This window comes from Pristis pectinata, chromosome 31 (genome assembly GCF_009764475.1).
Source record: "Pristis pectinata isolate sPriPec2 chromosome 31, sPriPec2.1.pri, whole genome shotgun sequence".
NCBI classification, from domain to species: domain Eukaryota; kingdom Metazoa; phylum Chordata; class Chondrichthyes; order Rhinopristiformes; family Pristidae; genus Pristis; species Pristis pectinata.
The window spans coordinates 2,107,841-2,131,500 of NC_067435.1; positions in this window are offsets into that span (position 1 = coordinate 2,107,841).

Below are 23,660 nucleotides of genomic sequence, written 5' to 3' on the forward strand. Positions count from 1 at the left end.
CCCATCTAAGCCAGTCCCATTTTCCTGCAGTTGGCCCATATCCCTCTAAACCTTTCCTATCCATGTACCTGTCCAAGTGCCTTTTCAATGTTGTTAATGTACCTGCCTCAACCGCTCCCTCTGGCAGCTCATTCCATTTACTGACCACCCTCTGGGTGAAAAAGTTGTCCATCAGGTTCCTATTTAATCTCTCCCCTCTCACCTTAAACCCATGCCCTCTAGTTCTTGACTCCCCAACTCTGGGAAAAGACAGTGCACTTTGACCCTATCTATGGCCCTCATGATTTTATACACTTCTATAAGATCATTCTCTGACACTCCAATAAATTAACTCCCAACCTGCTCAACCTCTCTCCATAACTCAGTCCCTTGAGCCCCAGCAACACCCTTGTAAATCTCCCTCTGCACTCCTTCCAGCTTAATGGCACCTTTCCTATAGCAAGGTGACCAAAACTGAACACAGTACTCCAAGTGTGGCCTCACCAACATCTTGTACAACTGCAACAGAACATCCCAACTTCTATACTGAGTCCCCAGTCCAAGCTGGGAGAGGCATGCATTCAACACCTGGTACAACTGGCTCTTCTTTTTTCTTGATTGCAGTCTAAATCAGAGCTCCTCTTAAATTCCACTAACGTCAGGAAGGTGCAAGTGAAGCAGCAAAAAAACCGCAGATGCTGAAAATTTGGGGCGGCAACAGAAAACAGTGGAAGCAGTTGACAGATGTTGCAGCATCTGTTTGGGAGAAAACACTGACAATGTTTTGCTGTCTGAATCCTGCTTCTGAATGTTTTCCAGGGTTTTGCACAGCTCTGGTGGTCTGCTGGGTGGTCTGCTTCTCTTTAACGCAGAGCTAGGAGGACGTGGCTCCCACCATGTGCAGACAGGGATAGTTTACAAAACGTCAAGGTTAAACCATGTCAAATGGACTTAATTGAGGTGTTCGAAAGCAGGAATGGTTTTGATAAAATGAAATGAAGCTGTTTCCAGTGGCAGGAGGGTCAATAACTAGAGGCCACAGATTGATGGTAATTGTCAAGAGAACCAGAAGGGAGATGAGAACCTTTTTATAATACAGTGAGTTATGATCCGGAGTTCACTGAGTGGAAGGCTGCAGGGAAGTGCAAGGAATGGGACTGGAAAGGGGAATATTTGCAAGGTTACAGAGAACGGCAGGGAGTGGAACAATGCGGAGGGCCCTGCAAAGGGCCAGCACACACTCAATGGGCCCAATGGCTTCCATCTATCATTTCTTATATTCCCAGCTCACCTTCTCCTTCCCTCTGCAGCTGACTGCTCATCTTATTCAGGATTCAGATTCAGATTCCGATTAGTTTGTCATATACACCAGGGTGCAACAAAATTCCTCGCTCGCGTGAAGCTCAGAGTAAACAATGTATATAGTAATGATAAATACAATAATGAATCCAGCAACAAGAGCAAAAAGAAATGCTGAAGTGACAATAGTGGAATGAATAACATTGGTAGAATTAAGAGTCTGAGAATGTGGCAGCACCACTGGGCAGGGGATATAAAGGAGGTGGTTAGTTCGGAACAATCTGCTGGAGGAACTCAGTGGGTCGAGCAGCATCTGTGAGGGGAAAGGAATTGCTGACGTTTCAGGTTGAAACCCTGCATCAGGACACTACAGTGAAACCCTGCATCCTGTCGACAATTCCTTTGCTCCCACAGATGCTGCTCGATCCGCTGAGTTCCTCCAATGGATTGTGTGTTGCTCCAGATTCCAGCATCTGCAGTCTCTTGTGAGACATAGGAGCAGAATAAGACATTCAATCCATCGAGTCTGTTCCGCCATTCCATCACGGCTGATTTATTTTTCCCTCTCAACCCCATTCTCCTGCCTTCTCACCGTAACCTTTGACACCCTTACTAATCAAGAATCTAACAACCTCCGCTTTAAATATATCAAGTAAGTTGGCCTCCACAGCCGTCTGTGGCAATGAATTCCACAGATTCACCATCCACTGGCTAAAGAAATTCTTCCTCATCTCAGTTCTAAAGGGCTGTCCTTCTATTCTGAGGCTGTGCCCTCTGGTCCTAGACTCTCCCACTGATGGAAACATCTTCTCCACGTCCACTCTATCCAGACCTTTCAATATTCAGTAAGTTTCAGTGAGATTCTCCCATCATCCTTCTAAACTCCAGCGAGTACAGGCCCGGAGACATCAAACGCTCCTCATATGTTAACCCTTTCACTCCTGGGATCAACCTCCTCTGGATCCTTTCCAGTGCCAGCACATCCTTCCTTAGATATGGGCCCAAAACTGCTCACAATACTCCAAATGTGGTCTGACCAATGCCTTATAAAGCCTCAGCATTACTTCCTTGCTTTTATATTCTAGTCCTCCTGAAATGAATGCTAACGTTGCATTTGCCTTCCTTACTACTGACTCAACCTACAAGTTAACCTTTAGGGAATCCTGCACTGGGACTCCCAAGTCCCTTTGCACCTCCGATTTCTGAACTTGCTCCCTGTTTAGAAAATAGTCTCCACCTTTATTCCTTCTACCAAAGTGCATGACCGTACACTTCCCTACGCTGTATTCCACCTGCCACTTCTTTGCCCATTCTCCCAACCTGTCCAAGTATTGGTATTGGAATTGGTTTATTATTGTCACTTGTACCAAGGTACACTGAAAAACTTGTCTTGCATACCGTTCGTACAGATCAATTCATTACACAATGCAGTTACATTGAGGTAGTACAGATAAAAACAATAACAGAATACAGAGTAAAGTGTCACAGCTACAGGGAAGTGCGTTGCAGGTAGACAATAAGGTGCAAGGTCACAACAAGGTAGATTGTGAGGTCAAGAATCCTTCTGCAGACTCCCTGCTTCCTCACCACTACCTGCCCCTCCATCTTTGTTTGTATCATTCACAAACTTGGCCACAAATCTATCAGTTCTGTCATCCAGATCATTAACATATAACGTGAAAAGTAGCGGACCCAACACCGACCCCTGCGGAACACCACTAGTCACCAGCAACCAACCAGAGAAGGCCCTTTTATTCCCACTCTTTGCCTTCTGCCAGTCAGCCAATCTTCTATCCATGCTGGTACCTTTCCTGTAATACCACGAGCTCCTATCTTGTTTAGCAGCCTCATGTGCGGCAGCTTGTCAAAGGCCTTCTGAAGATCCAAGAAAATAACATCCACTGTCTCTTCTTTGTCTATCCTGCCTGTTACTTCCTCAAAGAATTCCAACAGATTTGTCAGGCAAGACCTCCCCTTAAGGAAACCCTGCTGATTTCAGCCTATCTTACCATAAGCTTCCAAGTACCCCGAAACCTCATCCTTAATAATGGACTCTAACATCTTACCAACCACTGAAGTCAGGCTAAACTGCCTATAATTTCCTGTCTTTTGCCTCCTACCCTTTTTAAAGAAGGGAGTGACATTTGTGATTTTCCAGTCCACCAGAACCATTCCTGACTCTAGTGATTCTTGAAAGATCAGTACTAATGCCTCTACAATCTCTTCAGCTACCTCTTTCAGAACCCTGGGGTGTAGTCCATCCAGTCCAGGTGACTTATCCACCTTCAGACCTTTCAGCTTCCCAAGCACCTTCTCCTTAGTAAGAGAGTCTGCACTCACTTCTGCCCCCTGACTTTTGGTATCTTCTTATCTTATATTATCCTAAGGGTTCCTTTACCTTAAGCTCCCTAATCAAATCTGGTTCATTGTACAACACCAAATCCAGAATTGCCTTTTCCCTCCTGTGCTCGACCACAAGCTGCTCTAAAAAGCCATCTCATAGGCATTCTACAAATTCCTTCCATTGGAATCCAGTACTAGCGTGATTTTCCCAGTCTACCTGCATACTGAAATCCCCCTGACCACTGTAACATTGCCCTTTTTACATACCTTTTCTATCTCCCGTTGTAATTTGTGCCCCACATCCTGGCTTCAGAGGCCTGTATATAACTTCCATCAGTGTCTTTTTACCCTTGCAGTTTCTTAACTCTATTTTTTACCCTGTGCTAATTTGCACGTGGCTCAGATAGCAATCCAGAGATTATTACTATTTTGGTTCTGCTTTTTAATTTAGTCTTGAGCTGCTCAAACTCCCTCAGCAGAACCTCTTTCCTTGTTCTACCTACGTCATTGGTACCCACATGGATGACAACAACTGGATCTTTCCCTACCCATTCCAAATTCCTCTGCAGGTCAGATGAGATGTCCCAAACCCAGGCACCAGGCAGGCAACACAGCCTTCAGGTCTCTCGATCCTTGTGACAGAGAATTGTCTATTCCCCTGACTATACTGTCCCCAATCACAACTACATTTTCCCCCTCTGCCCCCTCTTGAATGGCTCCCTGAGCCACAGTTCAGTTGCTTATCCTTCCTACAGCCCCCAGTCTCATCCGCACAGGGAGTAAGAATTTACCTGTTGGACAAACTCAAGGCCTAGGCTCCTCCAGCACTACTTCTTTGATCTCCCTACCTGCCTCACTCGCAGTCACACCCTCCTGTCCCTGACCACAGACCGAATTTGAACTAGTTAATCTAATGGGTGTGACTGCCTCCTGACTCACAGTGTCCAGGTAACTCTCCCCCTCCCTGATGAGTCACAGTGTTTGAAGCTCAGATTCCAGGTCATCAACTTTGAGCCTGAGTTCCTCGAGCAACCAACACTTGCTGCAGATGTGGTCACCAGGGCCCACAAAGGGGTCCACCAGCTCCCATATCATGCAGATACAACACATCACCTGATCCTGTATCCCTACTTTATTTAGTTAGTTATAATTTAATGTCTTTTTACTTAACTACTAGAAAAAAACCTTACCTGTTCTTACCTGATACACACCTATGCCCCCTCAACAAAGCCTCAGAAATCCCACACTTACACTGACTCACTATGGCCACTCGACTTTACCCTTGCCTTCCTCTTATTGGCTGAGTTGCCACACACTTAGCCAATCACACAACTTAAAAAAAAACTACCAGCTCCTCCCCTCTGCTGCTCTGGCTGCTGCAACTAGAGAAAAACAACCTCCCAACTAGTTAGCTGAGAAGTCTGACAGCAGTGGGGAACAAGCTCTTCTAAATTCTGGTCATCTGGGCTTTAAAGCTCCTGCCAGAAGTTAGAAAAAAGAAAAAGGAACGGCCAAGGTGGCAGGTGTCCTTGACGTTACCATTAGCCTTCCTGAAGCAATGCCTGAAACTTGTTGGTCTCCCAGCACTGTGAGATGTCCGTAGGGGAAAGCTGCTGACTGGCACATTCCGGGCTGCAGGAGTACGTGCTGAGGGACGCACTGAAGCTGGGTGTAGCCAACGCAAGGGCTCGGTGGGGAAGGACTACAGTTTAGGGTTCTTCTGCCACTGGAGAGGGAGGGGCGGGGTCAGGCGAGGAAGCCCCTTAAATACTTGTAAATATAGGATTGGGGTAGCACCCCAGGGAGCCACGCGGTGTGGCATCGGTGCTTTTTTTTATATATAAAAAGGTAACACCAATGATTGATCCGTGCACGAATGTAAAGGTTTGTACTGTTTTATTGTTGTATATAACTTGTTTTTTATGATGAATAAAGTTTATTTTGGAATAATAAAAAAAGAAGAAATGCACTATGAAGACGGACTGGACGGAAGGAAGTGAGGAGCCTGTGACGGACTGGGCAGTGTTTACCACTCTCTGCAGGTTCTGTCGGTCCAGAGCAGAGCAGTTGCCATACCAGGCTGAGGTGTAACCCATCAGGATAATTTCTATAGCGCATCTGTAGAAGATCAAGAGAATCCTCATGGACAGGCCGAAATGAATAGAATTTCAAAAAAGCTAATCTCAGCAACGGTGACCATGACACAATCAGGTTGTTGTAAAAACCCACTTGGTTCACTAATACCCTTCATAGAAGTCACTTTCCATGGAGACACAAGAGACTGCACATGTTGGAATCTGGAGCAAAAAACAAACTGCTGGAGGAACTCAGCGGATCAGGCAGCATCTGTGGAGGGAAATGGACAGTCGATATTTCAGGTCGAGAACCTTCATCTGGGTTTTCCGTCCTTACCCAGTCTGGCCTTTGTGTGACTCCAGACCCACCAGTGTATTTGATTCCAAACAGCTCTTTGCAACCGCAGGAGATGCAGTTCATTGGTTCAACTTGGTCTTTGCAACGGAGACACAACTTCACAGGGGTCAATGGAGAATGACCAATACATGCCAGCCTTCGCAGAGTCACCCACATCCTACGAATTAATACATTTTTCTAAAAGTCAATGGTAACCATGATTCTGGAGGGAGGGTGTATATGGACGCCACTGCCTCAGCTCCTCTGTGGGGTTCCTTTTGAAAGCCAAAGCTTTATTAGGTTTATAACACATGCAGCAAATAGTGCGAGGGAGGTCTTTCATTGTTCGCTGTCCCCAACCCTTTGGAGGTCTACCAAGGTTTCACGGGCTCTTGAAACCTTTGGCTTAGTGTGTTTAAATTACAGATTTATTTCAGTATTTCTTTTCGATTTCAGTGTAAGTATTTTCGCAGAGCATTGGAATAAATTGTGTTCATTTATACCCAAAGTCAGTGCTCAGCTTCTCACGGAGGACTACCGAATCCTTGGATGTCTCCCCTAAACCATCTCTTTCCTCGTGTCCCCCTCTCTTTCCATCACTCGCTGTGTCTCTCCCTTTCTGCCCCTCTCCCTCTCTCTCCACGTCTCCCTCCTTTGTGTCTTTTTCTCAGTCCTTCTCTCCCCTTCTCTCTCTTTCCTTCCCTTTCCTCTTAATTTCTCTTTCTCTCACTTTCTCTCTCTCTCTTTCACTCTTTTTCTCTTTCTCTTTTTTTCTCTCTTTCCCTTTTTCTCTTCCTCTCTCTTTCCCTCACACACACAGATCAATAGTCAGGCAGGCTCGCCTGGATCACATTTACCAGAATATTAAATCAACAGAACGGAAAAGCAAAGTTCATGTTTCAGGAAGGGCTTCCTATGGATGTGAAGCACTTCTGTCTGCATTGTTCCTTTCTGTCAGCTCCTCACCAGTACAGGATACTGAAATGATTTGTGCCCAGCAGTTCTGGGTGAATTTTGTCCCGATGCAGCCTATTTCAGAAGTGTTCTGATTTCTGCAAAGCCTCAGGTTATAGTGAGGAGGAACGGCTCAATCCATTGGCCATGTGGGGAACTATCTGATCCTTGGTATAGTTTGGTCACAGGAGGGAATTTGAGTGGGTAATACAGCCAGCAGGCAAGTTGACCAGGGAAATGGGAAATGGATTCACGATGGAGCCACGTCATTGTTTTCTTGGGAGAATTTGGTCTCGTCCATAGATCCCTCAAGGTTGCTGTGCAGGTCGATAGGGTTGTTAAGAAGGCGTATGGTGTGTTGGCCATCATTAGTGGGGGTACTGAGTTCAAGATCCGCGAGGTGATGTTGCAGCTCTATAGAACTCTGGGTAGACCACACTTGGAGTATTGTGTTCAGTTCTGGTCGCCTCATTATAGAAAGGATGTGGAAGCTTAAGAGAGGGCGCAGAGGAGATTTACCAGGATGTTGCCTGGATTGAAGAGCATGTCTTATGAAGATAGGTTGAGTGAGCTCGGGCTTTTCTCTTTGGAGAGAAGGAGGATGAGAGGTAACTTGATAGGGGTGTACAAGATGATAAGAGGCATAGATCGAGTGGACAGTCAGAGACTTTTTCCCAGGGCAACAATGGCTAACACAAGGGGAGATAATTTTAAGGTGATTGGAGGAAGTTACAAGGGGGATGTCAGGGGTAAGTTTTTTTTACACAGAGAGTGGTGGGTGTGTGGAACACACTGCCTGCAGAGGTTGTGGGGGCAGATATAGAAGGGACAACTAAGAGACTCTTAGATAGACACATGAATGATAAAAAATAGGGGGCTATGTGGGGGGGAAGGGTTAGATAGATCTTAGAGCAGGATAAAATGTCGGAACAACATTGTGGGCCAAAGGGCCTGTACTGTGCTGTAGTGTTCGATGTTCTATATTCTTAATCTGAGCAACACAGGTATGATTGTTGTACAATCATGCCCCATTGCACAGAATTGCAGGCAGCTGGTGGAGGGGAAGCAATAACTTAGAACTCAACAGCAACAGGCCACTCAGCCCATCGGGGATGTGCTGTAAACCACGTCTGACCACCAAGGTGAGATTCGTTGCCACCATCCAGTGGTGAGCATGTCAGCAGGGGTTTGCACCAGTTCAGAGGCATCCTCCCACAGTGGGCAGGACAAACAGCTCTGCTGCTCCCTATAAGTCCCTGATCCACAGGAGGGTTCCCGATGGAAATACAAGAGAAAATGCTGGAAGTACCCAGCAGATCAGGCAGCATCTGTGGAGGGAGAAACAGATATAAAGTAAAATGGAATCGATGTAAGATAAGTAAAAATGGGTGGTCGTGGTTGGCATGGACTTGATGGGCTGAAGGGCCTGTTTCCATGCTGTACCTTTCTATGACTCTGAAGTCAATGTTTCAGGTTGAAGATCCTCCATCAGATTCCCAGCAACTGTGGTACTTTGCTTTTGGACTGGGGTATGAAGGTGGTCCCGGGGTCCCGTAGAGCCTCCTCTACCTCCACCGGGAAATGGTCAGATGCCCAAATCCCAGGCTGATATCAGGCCTCCAAGTCTGTGCTGACAGATTGAGCCCAAATTTCCCAACTCTTCTGCATCTTCACCTCAAGTACAACCTTCTGAAAACTATTCGGCGTTCCACATGCACCACTTCTTGGAAATGTCCTTCTTTAATGACTTTCCATGGAGACAAAACAAATTGTTGTTGTATTTCCCCCTGAGCCTTTTAATTCTTCATCAATTATGTTATTACAGGTCCTCCTCAGGTTACGAACAACTGTCAGGGTTACAAACAGTTCACAGGAACAGAACCCTGCCATAACTGGGGAGGAACTGTACTTAATTTTAAATTTATTCAGTAATTCAGTGTGTAGAGCTTTAGGTTTTCAAGGTTTTCTGGGGACATGCACACTACAAACAGACAAAAATCTGATGGGCCTTGACAAGATAGATGTGGGGTTAACGTTCCCCTGGCTGGTGTGTCTGGATCCAAGGGCTGCAGCCTTAAACTAAAGGATCGGGCATTCAGGGAAGAGAAAACATAGAACACAGAGCATTACAGCACAGTACAGGCCCTTTGGCCCATGATGTTGTGCCCACGTTTTATCTTGCTCCAAGATCTATCTAACCCTTCCCTCCCACATAGCCCTCCATTTTTCTATCATTCATGTGTCTACCTAAGAGTCTTGTAAATATCCCAATTGTATCTACCCCCACAACCTCTGCCAGCAGTGTGTTCCACGCACCCACCAGTCTCTGTGTAAAAAACTTACCTCTGACATCCGCCTTATACCTTCCTCCAATCACCTTAAAATTATGTCCCCTTGTGTTAGCCATTGTCGCCCTGGGAAAGAGTCTCTGACTGTCCACTCGATCTATGCCTCTTATCATCTTGTCCACCTCTATCAAGTCCCCTCTCATCCTCCTTCTCTCCAAAGAGAAAAGCCCGAGCTCGCTCAACCTATCCTCATATGACATACTCTCCAATCCAGTCAGCATCCTGGTAAATCTCTGAACCCTCTCTAAAGCTTCCACATCCTTCCTATATTGAGGCAACCAGAAATGAACACGATACTCCAAGTGTGGTCTAACCCGAGTTTTATAGAGCTGCAACATTACCTCGCGGCTCTTGAACTCAATACTCCGACTAATGAAGGCCAACACACCATACGCCTTCATATCAACCCCATCAACCTGCGAGGCAACCTTGAGGGATCTATGGACGTGGACTCCAAGATCCCTCTGTCCCTCCACACTGCTAAGAATCCTGCCATTAGCCCTGTATTCTGCCTTCAAATTTGATTTTCCAAAGTGTACCACTTCACACTTTTCCGGGTTGAACTCTATCTGCCACTTCTCAGCCCAGCTCTGCATCTTATCAATGTCTGTTGTAACCTATAGCAACTTTCTACACTATCCATAACAACACCAACCTTCACGTCATCTGCAAACTTACTTACTCATCCTTTCACATCCTCATCCAAGTCATTTATAAAAATCACAAAGAGCAGGGGTCCCAGAACAGATCCCTGCGGAACACCACTGTTCACCGACCTCCATCTACCACCACCCACTGTCTTCTATGGGCGAGCCAATCCTGAATCCACACAGCCAAGTTTCCCTGGATCTCATGCCTCCTGACTTTTTGAATGAGCCTTCCATGAGGAATCTTATGAAATGCCTTACTAAAATCCATGAACACCACCATTCACCGCTCTACCTTCATCAATGTGCTTTGTCACATCCTCAAAGAATTCTATCAGACTCGTGAGGTATGACCTGACCCTCACAAAGCCATGCTGACTGTCCCTAATCAGCCTATGCTTCTCCAAATGCCCATAAATCCTGTCTCTAAGAATCTGCTCCAGTAATTTTCCCACCACTGAAGTAAGACTCACTGGTCTGTAATTCCCAGGGTTATCCCTACTCCCTTTCTTAAACAAGGGAACTATATTTGCCACCCTCCAATCATCTGGCACTACTCCTGTGGCCAGTGAGGACGCAAAGATCATCGCCAAAGCCACAGCAATCTCTTCAATATGGGTCTCTCCACCATTCAATAAGATCATGGATCCTCTTATACCTCAGTGCCAGGTCCTGCACACGATCTATTTGTTTTAATCCCTTAATATCCAAAAATCTATTGATCTCTGTCTTGAATCTATTCAGAACCTCCACAGCTTCTTGGGCAGAGAATTCCAAAGATTCACAACACTCTGGCTATCATTGTTTCATTTTATTAAACTAATGGAATATACACTGTATCCAGTCATTAATGAAAACCATGAAACATTTTATTATTATCAATAACAATAGTTATTATTATTACAGCTTGGAAAATGCTTTAAAAATGTGTGGGTGAATTTGCATAAAGTTGGATTTCCGTAAGTCAGGTCGTTCATAGCTCATGGAGCAACTGAATCACAATCAATAAAAGTAAATATTACTTTCCCACAATTTTCTTTGCCTTGTTCACATCGCAACTGCCAATCTTTTGAAGTTCATCGCACAATTCCGTAATTACAACAGAAATTCTCTCAATCTCCTCCTGAGCCCTCTGCTTAAGATCTCCCCTCCTGTTGCTGATGCACTGATCAGTAGAAAGAGTCCAGAGGCAGAAGTCAACAGTGAGCGGGGTTGTTATTGATTGGAAGAAATCGAAGAATATAAGAGTTAGTTCTGTATATTCCTTGCAGAGTTTCAGCTCATGAAGGCAATTAATGGACCCAGATTTTTCTGGACCTGTTGATCCAAGTTCCTGATACATATCCATCTCTGGTAGTAGCTGAGATGTGCTGCTATGGACTGAACGTTACTCCTGGGATGTCAGCTTCCTTCCGCTGTTAGCTCCCAGTCAATAATTGGTAAACGCATTCCAATGATTTGACTAAGTTATAAAATATGTGAAGCACTTCATCTCAAATAACATGATTTATTGTTATAGGTTCATCACGTATCCTTTACAGCCAGTGAAGCATTTTTGCAGTAGTCATTGTCATGATGCAGGAATTCATGCACAGCAAGATCCCACAAACAGCACTGAAAGCAATGACCAGATGGTTTGCATTAAAACATAGAACAGTACAGCACAGGCACAGGCCCTTTGGCCCACGATGTCTGTACTGAACATGATGCCAATTTAAACTAAATCCTTTCTGCCTGTGCATGATCCATATGCCTCCATTCCCTGCATCGTCATGTGTCCATCTAAGAGCCTCTTAAACACCACTAATTGCACCTGTCTCCACCTCCATCCCTGGTAGCGCATTCCAGGCACCCACCGCTCTTAGTAAAAAGAACTTGCCCACACATCTCCTTTAAAATTTCCCCCTCTCACCTTAAATGCCTGTCATCCAGTACTTGACATTTCTACCCTGGAAAAAATAATTCTGACTGTCTACCCTATTTATGCCTCTCATAAGTTTATAAACCTCTATCAGGTCTCCCCTCAGCCTCTGATGCTCCAGGGAAAAACAACCCAAGTTTGTCCCAACCTCTTCTTTTAGCTAATACCCTCTAATCCTGGTAAACCGCTTCTGCAACCTTTTCAAAGCTTTCACATCCTTCCTGTAACGGGACAACCAGAACTGCACGCAATACTCCAAGCACAGCCTAACGAGAGTTTTATACAACTGCAACGTTACTTTCTGACTTTCATACGCAATGCTTTAGTGAAATATAAACAGAAAATGATGAAAACACTCAGCAGGTCAGGCAGCATCAGTCGAGAGAGAAACAGGGTTAATATTTCGTGTCAGTGATCATTTCAGTGAAAGGTTGTTGGTTGAAACATTCATGCTGTTTCTCTCTCCTCAGTCGCTGCCTGACCTGCTGAGTCCTTCCATCATGTTCTGTTTTTTATTAATGGACTAATATAAATTGTGGCAGCTGGGTATCCAATGTTTCCTGCCTTGGCAGCACTGAAAGTGATTTATCAGATGCTTCACCCCTCAGGGCTTCACAGTGAGTGCAGGGTAGGAAAAGGCCATTCAGCCCATCAAGTTCACTGCCATTATCGACTGTCCTGATGAAGATGTTAGTTGTTGATAAGATCGATAAAATAAGATCTTTAAAAGTCACATGTACATCGAAACACAGAGTGAAATGCATCTTTTTGCGTAGTGATTTGGGGGGCAGCCCGCAAGTGTCGCCACACTTCCGGCACCAACATAGCATGCCCACAACTTCCTAACCCATACGTCTTTGGAATGTGGGAGGAGACCAGAGCACCCGGAGGAAACCCATGCAGACACGGGAAGAATGTACAAACTCCTTACAGATAGTGGCCAGATTTGAACCTGGGTCACTGGTGCTGTAATAGCATTACGCTAACCGGTACACTACCGTGCCTTGGCTTTAAGTAACACAGTACCTTTAGTGGTTTGTTGGACAATTGCATGACAATAACGTTTCCCTCATAAACAGGTAAGGTTTTGACCTCTGAGTTCCATATGACTGACAAAACTGGATGTTATATTATGGAAGGAGACCATTTGGCCCATCTTGCCTGTGCTGGCTCTTATAATCTAATAACTATGTGATAATACCAATGGTCCCACTCCCCTGCCCTCTTCCCATGACCCCACTAATTTTTCCCATGTGTATTAGTCTAGTGCCTTTTAGCTGTCTCCCAATCCCAGGTTTAAAATGAACAATTGACCTCACATCAAGTGACGGCTGCAGAAAAATATTCCAAGTGTCTCCTACCCTGTATTCAAAAATATTTTCTTAATTTTTCTCCTGGTTTGAAATTTTCCCTTAATCCTCTCTGTTCCAAAGATATCAACTGCAGAATTCCTAACTTTTCCACATAGCCGGTGTCGTCCCACACCACCCCCCAGCCCGCTCTCCCCACCTCCCTTGTAGCAGAGACCCCCGGCTCCCTCAGTGTTGATGATGTTACAGACTTTGTGTCAGGCAAGCCCGTGGCTCTACCTGCCCAGCTCATGACATCATTAGAGCAGCTCAGTGCATTCCGGGAGAGTGGGAGGAAATCTAATTGCAGCAATAAAGCTGAAGATAGAGACTCGAGAAGCTGAACTTGTCAACACTGGGTTTTAGCAAGGGACCCATTTGCTGTCAGGGTTTTAAAGTAGATCGTTAACCCAGGGATTTACAAGGAGGTCAGCTTTCACTTCAGGTCATTGATTGTTGGGCACAACGAGAGGTGGTGAAGGACACAAATATTTTGTGCTTGGACTAGGACACACAATTACTTGGGCAGCTCCCAGGAGTATGATATAGATTGTCCCAACAAACTAACAACAACTGTGCACTTAGGGAAAGTATACTTGGCTACTAAAGTTCTATTTCTCTTAACTTTCTAGTCCTTCACCTAATAAATTAAAGCAGTAACTTGAGAGGATTATGACCAGCCAAGTTCTGATTTATGGGTGTACTTAGATTCAAACTTCTAGCACTGCACTGTTTGGCTTGGCATCCTGTCTGCAGAATTCTTCCCAGACACGTGTGGTGTTAATACAGGAGGATGACGGGACACGTGGTTTGATAACTGGTTGCACTAATCGGGGGCTGCTTGAGAGTGGTGTGCAGGGGCACAAGGACAGAGTGGATAGTTTCCTTCCCAAGTAAACCTAATAGGAGCCTCATGAGACTACTTCACATCCTTTTCAGGACATCCCAAGTCAACTTACAGACAAGAGAAGCTCTTGAAATTTAATCGCCATTGCATTGTGGAGAACAGAGCACCAGCAGCAAGGTGACAATCACCACGTCCGCACCTGGTGTGCACTGCTCTGCCTCTCGGCTGCAGCTCGACTGAAAACAATGAGCTGAATTTTTGGAAGCAGTGTACAATGCATTGACGTGAGATTCTGGGCAATAGACTGCATGCGGCACCGCTCACAATTTTCAGTACTTCAGAGTCAAAAACAAGCCCTTGGGCCCACCATGTACATGCTAGCCTTTACTCCCACCTACACTAATCCCATTTGCCTGCATTTAGACTATATTCTTTTAGGGTCTTCCTACTTGTGTCTGTCTAAATGCCTCTTAAACATAGTTATTGTACCTGAAAACGTAATAATTGCCTTTCAACCAATTTTCATGCTAATAGTTTGCCCACAACCCATGCCAACTTTACAGCCAATCTCTCATTTATCAATGTGTCTATCATATGCCTCCATCTCTCATTCACCTGTCACTGTCTTCCAACACCACCCTGCTCCCCTCCCCTACCTGGCACCATCTGCCTGTCACCTTACACCCCTCCTCGGTCCTCCAATCGCCTCGGAATCCTTTCTCACCACTCCCCTTCTCTTCTTCCTATTGGCCACCTCACCTCTCGTCTCTCAGTCCTGATGAAGGGGTTTAACCCAAAACGTCTACAGTTCCTTTCCACCCACAGATGCTGCTTGGCCTGTGGAGTTCTTCCAGCAGATTACAGCTAATTAAGTGCTTTTGCTAATCCTGAATCACTGTCATGATGTGGATATGTCACACGGGGCAGGGGAGTGATGTGGATTTAAGTGAAGGGGTCTGTCGTCCATCCCCTCTGGGAAGCTATAACCAGGATTGTCAATCTAGGGTTGGGCTGCGTGGGGTAATTTTAGCCGAACATGCAGCAAGGAGAAACTATTGGACCAAGGGGATTTGCCGATTCCACACCTTTCCTGAAATTGAGTCTCTTGTCTTCAGTTAGGTGGTAAAATCTGACAGGTGTCTTGATGCTCTTACACTCTGGGCTGTAATAGCATCGAGGCACCTAAGTCAGTTCCAGTGAGGGCTAGTTACACTACTTTTCATCTAGACTCCAGCATCTGCAGTCCTTTATTTCTCTAGTTACATTAATGTTGCAGCTCTGAGTGAAACCAGGGTGCAAGATGAGATTTTTTATTGTGTAACCAGTTCTTGTGCTGAATTTATCTTCTCTCTCAGTCTGTGGGAGAGGGACTGGATGTCAGCAGCCCTTAACTTAAATCCACATCACCACCTTGCCTTTCCCCTCACTGTGACCAAGAGCTCTGATGAATTGATAATTTAGGTTGCTTTCTTTTTGGCAGGCATGCCTTCAGCTGCCAAGGCCCTAATTTCTGGAATTCCTTCCCCAGACCATTGAACCCTCTCTCCTCTTTTAAGATGCTCTGGAAAAGCCTCCTCTGAGCAAGCTTTTGCCCATTGGCCCTGTTCTCTCCCCATGTGCCTCAGTCAAGCTGTAGCCTCAGGATTTCTCCTGTGACTACTCTCACGTGATCTCCTCAATGAAGTTGGGTGAAGCCCAAGGTTTTGAGGTGCTGTTGAACACCCTGACACACTTTTCTTTGCACACTAACGGAGAGCAGAGTGTGTGGAATGTTTGGAGAGTTGGGTGTGAGATCAGTGAGCTGAAGGGGTACGGTACCATGGTGGGAGTGTGATACCTGAAGAGGAGGAGGTAAGTAAAGGAAACTACCTCAGTAATGTTCCCTGCATGGCTCAGGATGTACATAGGGAGCCACAGTGTTAAAGGATGGTTAGAGAGTCATAGAGCCACACGGCACGGAAACAGGCCCTTCGGCCCAACTGGTCCATGCCGACCAAGATTCCCATCTAAGCCAGTCCCATTTGCCTGCGTTTGGCCATCTCTCATTGAGTCATTCAGTACGGAAACAAGCTAGAGTATCTGTCTGAGGGTACCTAATGACAGGAATGCTTCAGAACAATTCCTTCTGGAGGAGTGTTGCACAGGGAATTACATCATTTCGTGCATGGTGGATGTGGAAACCTCAGCATTAGCACCAGCCCAATCTGCCACTGGAAGTGCCCAGTCGAATTTAGTTGGTACCATTCACCAGTCGTCGCAATAAAATTCCTCTCGGGAAACAACTGAGTTCTGAATTTGTAAGCCATTGTTTGGGAAAACTGGCGGGTGTTTCAATTCTAACTTTCTTTCTGTCGAGGGGAAGTTCTTAATTACTCGAACGTTTGCATAATAAAACCTACCTTCCTTGCATGCTCCAACTGTGAGCGTATTGTAAAAATGAGAGAGAGCTTCATTTTGCCTCTTCCTTCATATAATGCACACTTAAAAGTGCGTTTTCTGGATCACCTTCCATATGGTTTCAATTTCAGTAAGAAATGGTTTTCAATTGCTTGCCTTAATATCTGGGAAAGGAGCCTCCTTTTCTAATGCGTCATTGGGGATTCATTTGAGTGGATGAAGCCAACTGAGACACCCTTACACATAGACCTGCAAAATCCTGCAGTGGATCCTGCCAACATTACTGGCTTGTTGCATTTTCAGTTGTGTGTTCAATTGGAAAAACGATATGAACCAATGGTTATAAACACACACTGTGAAGCATGATCCAACTTCTTACCTCTATGCTCATTCATCAAAAAGACTTTGTAAATTGAAATGTTGAGTCTTTCTAACCCTGGGACATAAACACTTGCACGTATTGATTGGATCCTATGCTCAACACATCTACTTTGTGCAGTATACATGAGTTCTTCTTTGCGAAAACCCACAGGGTTATGTAACAAGCCTCTGGTTAATATAAATAGTGTTCAATTTGCTGAAATTTCTTTCAGCTTATGTTCATTTGGAACCACTTAAAAGAATGTCCTGAATGTAACACTTAGCTTTGCCATAACACTTGAAATGAGTTCTGGCGAGGAAACTGAGAGCTGTTTGCCTCCAGATATTCTGATTGGCCAATAGCCTGTTACGTTTCTTGCCAGAGGGCACTGGTTTCCCCAATGATCTGAAAGTAAAAGGTGCCTTCTGGTCAGGGCGATGGATTTATAGTTAGCTTTGATCTTAAAATTGTACCAGTCAGAATCCTTCAGCCCTTTCTTGTTTTTTGTTTTGCTCTCCACTCTCTCTCTCTCCACTCTCTCTCTCTCCACTCTCTCTCCTTCTCTCTCCACTCTCTCTCCACTTTCTCCACTCTCTCTCTTCACTTTCTCTCCACTCTCTCTCTCCCTCCCTCTCAATCTCCACTCTCTCACCTCTTTCTGCCGTACTATGAAGACAATGCTACTTGTAATGGAAAAGCCTCAAACTTGCTCCATTGGAAGAGGAACTTCCTGGATATCTGTTGATGTGATAGGGGAAGGTGTATTATCACACCTCATGATTTAGTGTGTCTACAGGGCCACCGGAGTCCTTAATAATTTTATTTGGACTAATATATATGTTGAGGTATAGAATGAACGTTCTAACCAAACATAAAGTGAGGAATATAAATTAAAAGAGGTCCTAATGTCATGCATAATATGGATGGGGTGTAGTGCTGACTTTTATGTAATAATATTCTCGGAGTTTCTTTATTTTGTTTCAAATTTGCTTTTGACCTCTCTTCCTTATGGAATATTTTTATCTCCCTGTTTGTTTCAAAGATGAAACGCTCATCTCTGCTGCTTTATATAACAGAATGGCTCAAGAAATAGCCTTTACATCTTATCCTGGCCATGAACAACCTTCATGGCTGGTTCAATGTCGAGAGAGTTCACTGATGCTCCCAAGTGTTGAGGTCCCACTTTGATCCCACCATTTCTGTCTCTATGGTGTTCCGGCATCTGAAAAAAGAGATGTATTTTGAAATTAGATAGTTTGGATTTATTGAACAATTGGCCATTCTTCTGCGTGTGTCCCTGAACTCCAAGTGGGCAGTAACACGTTTACCTCTGTCAGAAGGATCATGTGTGAGTCCCAGCCCAGGCAATGATCACAAGCATCAAGGTGACCTTTCAGTGCAGGACTGAAGGCCATTCAGGTGAAGGTTTGAACCAAAGCCCCATCTGACCTCTCAGGTGGGCATAACACTCCAAAAGCAATATCTTCAGGAGTAGGGGAGTCATTCTGGCTCACCTGGTCAATATGTACCCTCAACCAACATCACAGGAACCAGATATTTTGGTCATAATCACCTTGCTGCTTTGTGGGAGCTTGCTGTGCACATGATTGACTGTGGTACCTCAGCATAGACACAGTGGGCTGAAGGGCATGTTTCTATGCTGTACAACTCTATAGATTACAACTGTTGCTTCATTGTCAGTGTAGCAGAGGGAACATCCTGAAAGGGTTGTGAAAGGTCACACAGTAAACGTGCGCTAACTTGGCCGTGCGCACTTCTGGAACTCAGTTGTGGCGAAGCAGCCGGAGGCAGAGGCTGAAATGGACGTGTTATCACATTGTGTGTTTCACTAGTAGGGCAGGAGATAAGAGTCTACCCCAGTACCAGTGCTGTTCCCTGTCACTGAATGTTAATGCCAGTTATTAGCAGAAGTCTGTACAAATGCTCACTTCTAAAAAGCATGCTGTGTCGAGATCTGCATTATCAACACCAACGGAGGGTCAAATCATGTTGAAGCCATGACTTGGACTCCCACAGTCTAGCAGAGCTACGGAGAGGGGAGCCATTACTTATCCTCAAATACAGAAGTTGCTGAGACCAGTCAGTCCCACTCCAAGACCTGACCCAGGTCATCATTAATCCTCATCCCAGGACCAAGGACACAGCAAAGACTCTCCATAAACTCCACTCCCTGGACATGGTACAGCACCTAGCTTGCTGTAAACCCCAGATATACTGATCAAAGGTCCCCTTTTCCAGTGCATCTGCACTTTACAAACATTGAAGATTTTAATTTTGCTTTTTATCAAACTCTACTGTGAATGTAATGAAGAACTCTGTGTCAACATAACCTCTAGATTACCAATCAATCTGGATTACCAAGGGATTACTGATTGAGCAACAAACAATCTGCTGGAGGAACTCAGTGGGTGGAGCAGCGTCTGTGGGGGGAAGGGAATTGTTGACGTTTTGGGTGGAAACCCTGCATCAGGATTGAGAGTGGAGAGAGGTGAGACGGCTAGAATAAAGAGGAGAAGTGGAGGGGTGAGACCGGGGTCCGAGGTGATTGGTAGACAGGAGGAGTGAAGGGGAATGGGCAGGTTGTGCCAGGTAGAGGAGGGGACAGGATTACTGATGGATTACTGTGGATCACAAGTTAATTTCCCATGCAGAAACCCTCGTTCCACATAAAATGTACTTGGGTGTGAACTTGAAGAAGTGTGACCGACAGGGCTGCAGACCCTGTGCGGGATGGTAACATCAAGTTGGGTAATGTTTATTTGACTGTCATGACACGATGGACCCAATAGCCTCCTGTGTTGTAAATATTCTAATACTCTTTCTACGATTCCTTCAGTTTTGTTGATTTTTTTCTCTTCACTGCCTTGTATAATTTATGTGTAATTTATATCCTGTATGTTGTCTGAACCTATGATCGTGCTGCAAGCAAGTTTTTCATCGTACCTGTAGCTCACTGTACTTGTGCACATGATAATAAACTCGACTTGACTTGTTTTGGTTGGGTTTGGATAGGCCGGGGCGACGTCGTGTTACAGAGAATAAGATAGCATTTTCTATCCCATCAGTGAAAACTTTATTCTTGTTATGCAACATGATGACATTTAATGTAGGTTAATGTAGAATGGTGTGGACCAGAGTATTCGGCACATCATTGCTGCTCCACCTTTTAGTTCATCCTTCCCATTACAGGAAGGATGTGGAGGTTATGGAGAGGACGTAGAAGAGGTTCACCAGGATGCTGCCTGGATTAGAGGGCATGTGTTATAAGGAGAGGGCGGACAAACTTGGGTCGTTTTCTCTGGAGCGGTGGAGGCTGAGGGGGAGACCTGATAGAAGTTATTAAAATTATGAGAGGCATAGACAGAGTAGACAGCTGGTATCTTTTTCCCAGGGTTGAAATGTCTAATACCAGAGGGCATGCATTTAAGGTGAGAGGGGGAAAGTTCAAAGGAGATGTGTGGGGCAAGTTTTTAACACAGAGGGTGGTGGGTGCCTGGAATGTGCTGCCAGGGCTGGTGGTGGAAGCAGATAAAACAGAGGTGTTTAAATGGCTCTTAGACGCATGAATGTGTAGATAATGGAGGGATATGGTCATTGTGTAGGCAGAAAGGATTAGTTTAGTTAGGCGTTTAATTAGTTCAGCACAACTTCGTGGGCCGAAGGGCCTGTTCCTGTGCTGTTCTGTTCTGTGTTCTATGTTCTATGTTCATAGCTGATCTGTAACATAACTCCAACTCCATCTTCCTCCTCTTCTGTTGCCTTTAATACACTTGGCCAACAAAAATCTGTCGATTCCAGTGTTGAAATTTGCAGTCAATGCAGTTTCAATGGATGTTTAGCAAAGAGAGTTCCAGATTAAAAGGCATTCAACAATCGTGAATGAGGTTATTAGCTCTTTTCAATGTAAGGTGATTCACTGATATCTGGGAGAAATTACTTTGCTGGTAATAGTTATAAGGGAGTAATTTCAGAGAAAAAATGGGAAGACTGGGAAAAATTATATGGAAAATAATCATTTATTGAAAGCATAGAGGGTCTAATGGGCACTTGATGTAGGGTAACAGGATTGGGAAGAGATAACATAGAAACTAATGAATTCTTGAGAGTGATTGCATATTAGATGCCCTGGAGAGTGATTAAACAGGGAATAATCGGTGTGATTACATAAAATTTAATGAGGTTAGGTAGGGAATAATGCAGATCAAAGGGATGGTGATGCACAACATAAATAGTACTAGTGAGATTAATTACTAGTTGCACAAAGGTTATGTGTGTATTGATGTGCACTTTGAAAATAACTCATCACGAATAACATAATAATCATCATGTGTTATATATCTTGATTCACAAATGGGAAAACTGTAGGTTTTATGTTTGCAGATCTCTGTAATGCTGCTATATTCCCACAAATGGATGATAAACATAATGTGTTTCTTAAAATGAATCATATAAGGTGGTGATAAGGTTGAGACTTTAGAAATTTGTTATAAGATTATTGAACTGTTATAAGATTATTGAACGGTTCCCAGAAATAATGAGATAGACTCTTGACCTCACAATTTACCTTGTTATGACCTTGCACCTCATTGTCTACCTGCACTTTCCTGTAGCTGTGACACTTTACTCTGTATTCTGTTATTGTTTTTACCCTGTACTACCTCAATGCACTGTGTAATGAATTGATCTGTACGATCGGTATGCAAGACAAGTTTTTCACTGTACCTCGGTACTTGTGACAATAATAAACCAATACCAATACCAATACCAACTTGTTCAGCAGTGCTCCTGGTGCTCAGAGCTCGGAGCTCAGAGCTCAGAATTAAAGTAAGCACAGTAAAATGAATGGGCAATGTTGGCACATTAATATAGAGTTAAATGGGGAGGTAGCATGATATGTCAGGAAATTAACGGCAATGTACCAAGGTAAGAACACACTTTCAGAACTGGATGGCAATATACATCGGGAAATGTTGGCATTAACAGCACATGACGGAACTCATCGACAGAAAAGTATGACCTCAGGAAATTGTGAAGTGAGGACATTTTGTCGAAAGATGCGCTTTCTACAGAAAATTTCTTAATAAAGATACAGACTTGTAACAAAAATGTATGTTCAATTTACAGCTCGGTTTATTTTTGAGCTTGTTATGAGAGTCCCATGATAACACATAGCCTGCTGAGGTGACTGTTTGTGGAACTATGTCCCATCACATCCTAAACAAAGCCTCCCAAAAACTATTGGGCCAAACTTTGGCAATCTCTACTATCTTTTATGATGTCATCTCTGTGAAGCATTTTGGCCTCTCCCATCATGTACAGAAGGTGACTACACTTCAAGTTTGCCCGAGAGCTTTTTGGAACATGTCGATGTTCATCATCAACATTGTTGGTGGAGGGCAGTGAACCTGCAGCAGAGGAGGCACACTGGAGCTTCAAAGGCCAAAGTTCTACATGGTGGCCAACTCCTTGATCATCCCACCTGCAATGGTGCAGCCGTCTGTGGTCCAAAGGCTTAACTCAATAAGGAAACCCTTCCCTTCCCTCTCACACAATAGTTAGTCCCTTGGATGAAAGAAAGAGGCTGCCACCTTTCAACGGAACTTCGTTTCTCCAGGATGTTCAAAAGCTCTTCAGAAAACTCACAAACATCAACAGGAAGAAGCCATCCAACCCCTTGTGCTCATCTTGCTGTCCCTTATTGGACTTCTTGGCTTTCAGTCCATGCCTGGTGGGTTGTGATACATCCGATACTTATCCAAGTTGTGTTTAAACGAGGGGTGGCTTCCTTCCTCAACCGCAGTGAATTCCAGATACCCCTCCCCATCTGGGTGGGGACGGGGAGAAGTATTTCTCTTCAGCTCACCCCTAATCATATGCAACTTAAATATTTGTACCAGAGTACAAATGCTGAGCACTGAATCACTTCTAAGTGACACCAATACCAATTGATTCTGCTTATTATACACACACCTTCGTGAGGTACTTCTCCTTTCTCTGGGCCTCTTGACTCACCTGCGTAAGTCCTCTGTATCCAGCCTCATAATTTTAACCTTCTCAGTTAATTCTTCCCCAAGCTGTTTCTGTTCTGAAGAAAATAATTCATAAACAAGAAGCTACTTTTGAAATGTGGGGTCTTGTCCTTCTGATAATGTGATTGATAATTAGCATAAGCAAGACCCCACAAAGAGAAAACCTTTGTGAAATGGCAGCGTAGCAATTCAAGTAATTAGTAATAACAAATCTGGAGCTATCAGTAAAGGTGACTGAAAGTCTATTGGATTGTCTTCAGATTCATAAACGTTGGCTTCCATAATATCGCTAGTATCTGCCATCCTTTCATATCCTTAAGGGAGTCAAGGGATATGGGATTAGTGCTGGAAAGTGGTTACATAGTACATAGAACAGTACAGCACAGGAACAGGCCCTTCGGCCCACCATGTTGTGCCAAACTAATTAAATGAGCAATCAAATGCCCAACTAAACTAATCCCTTCTGCCTAGACAATGTCCATATCCTTCTATTCTCTGCACATTCATGTGCCTATCTAAGAGCCTCTTAAACAACTTCATCATATCTGCCTCCACCACCACCCCTGGCAGCGCATTTCAGGCACCCACCACTCTGTTTAAAAAACTTGGCCCATACATCTCCTTTGAACTTTCCCCCTCTCACCTTAAATGCATGCCCTCTGTATTAGACATTCCAACCCTGAGAAAAAGATACCCACTGTCTATCTATTCCTCTCATTATCTTAGAAACCTCTAACAGGTCTCCCCTCAGCC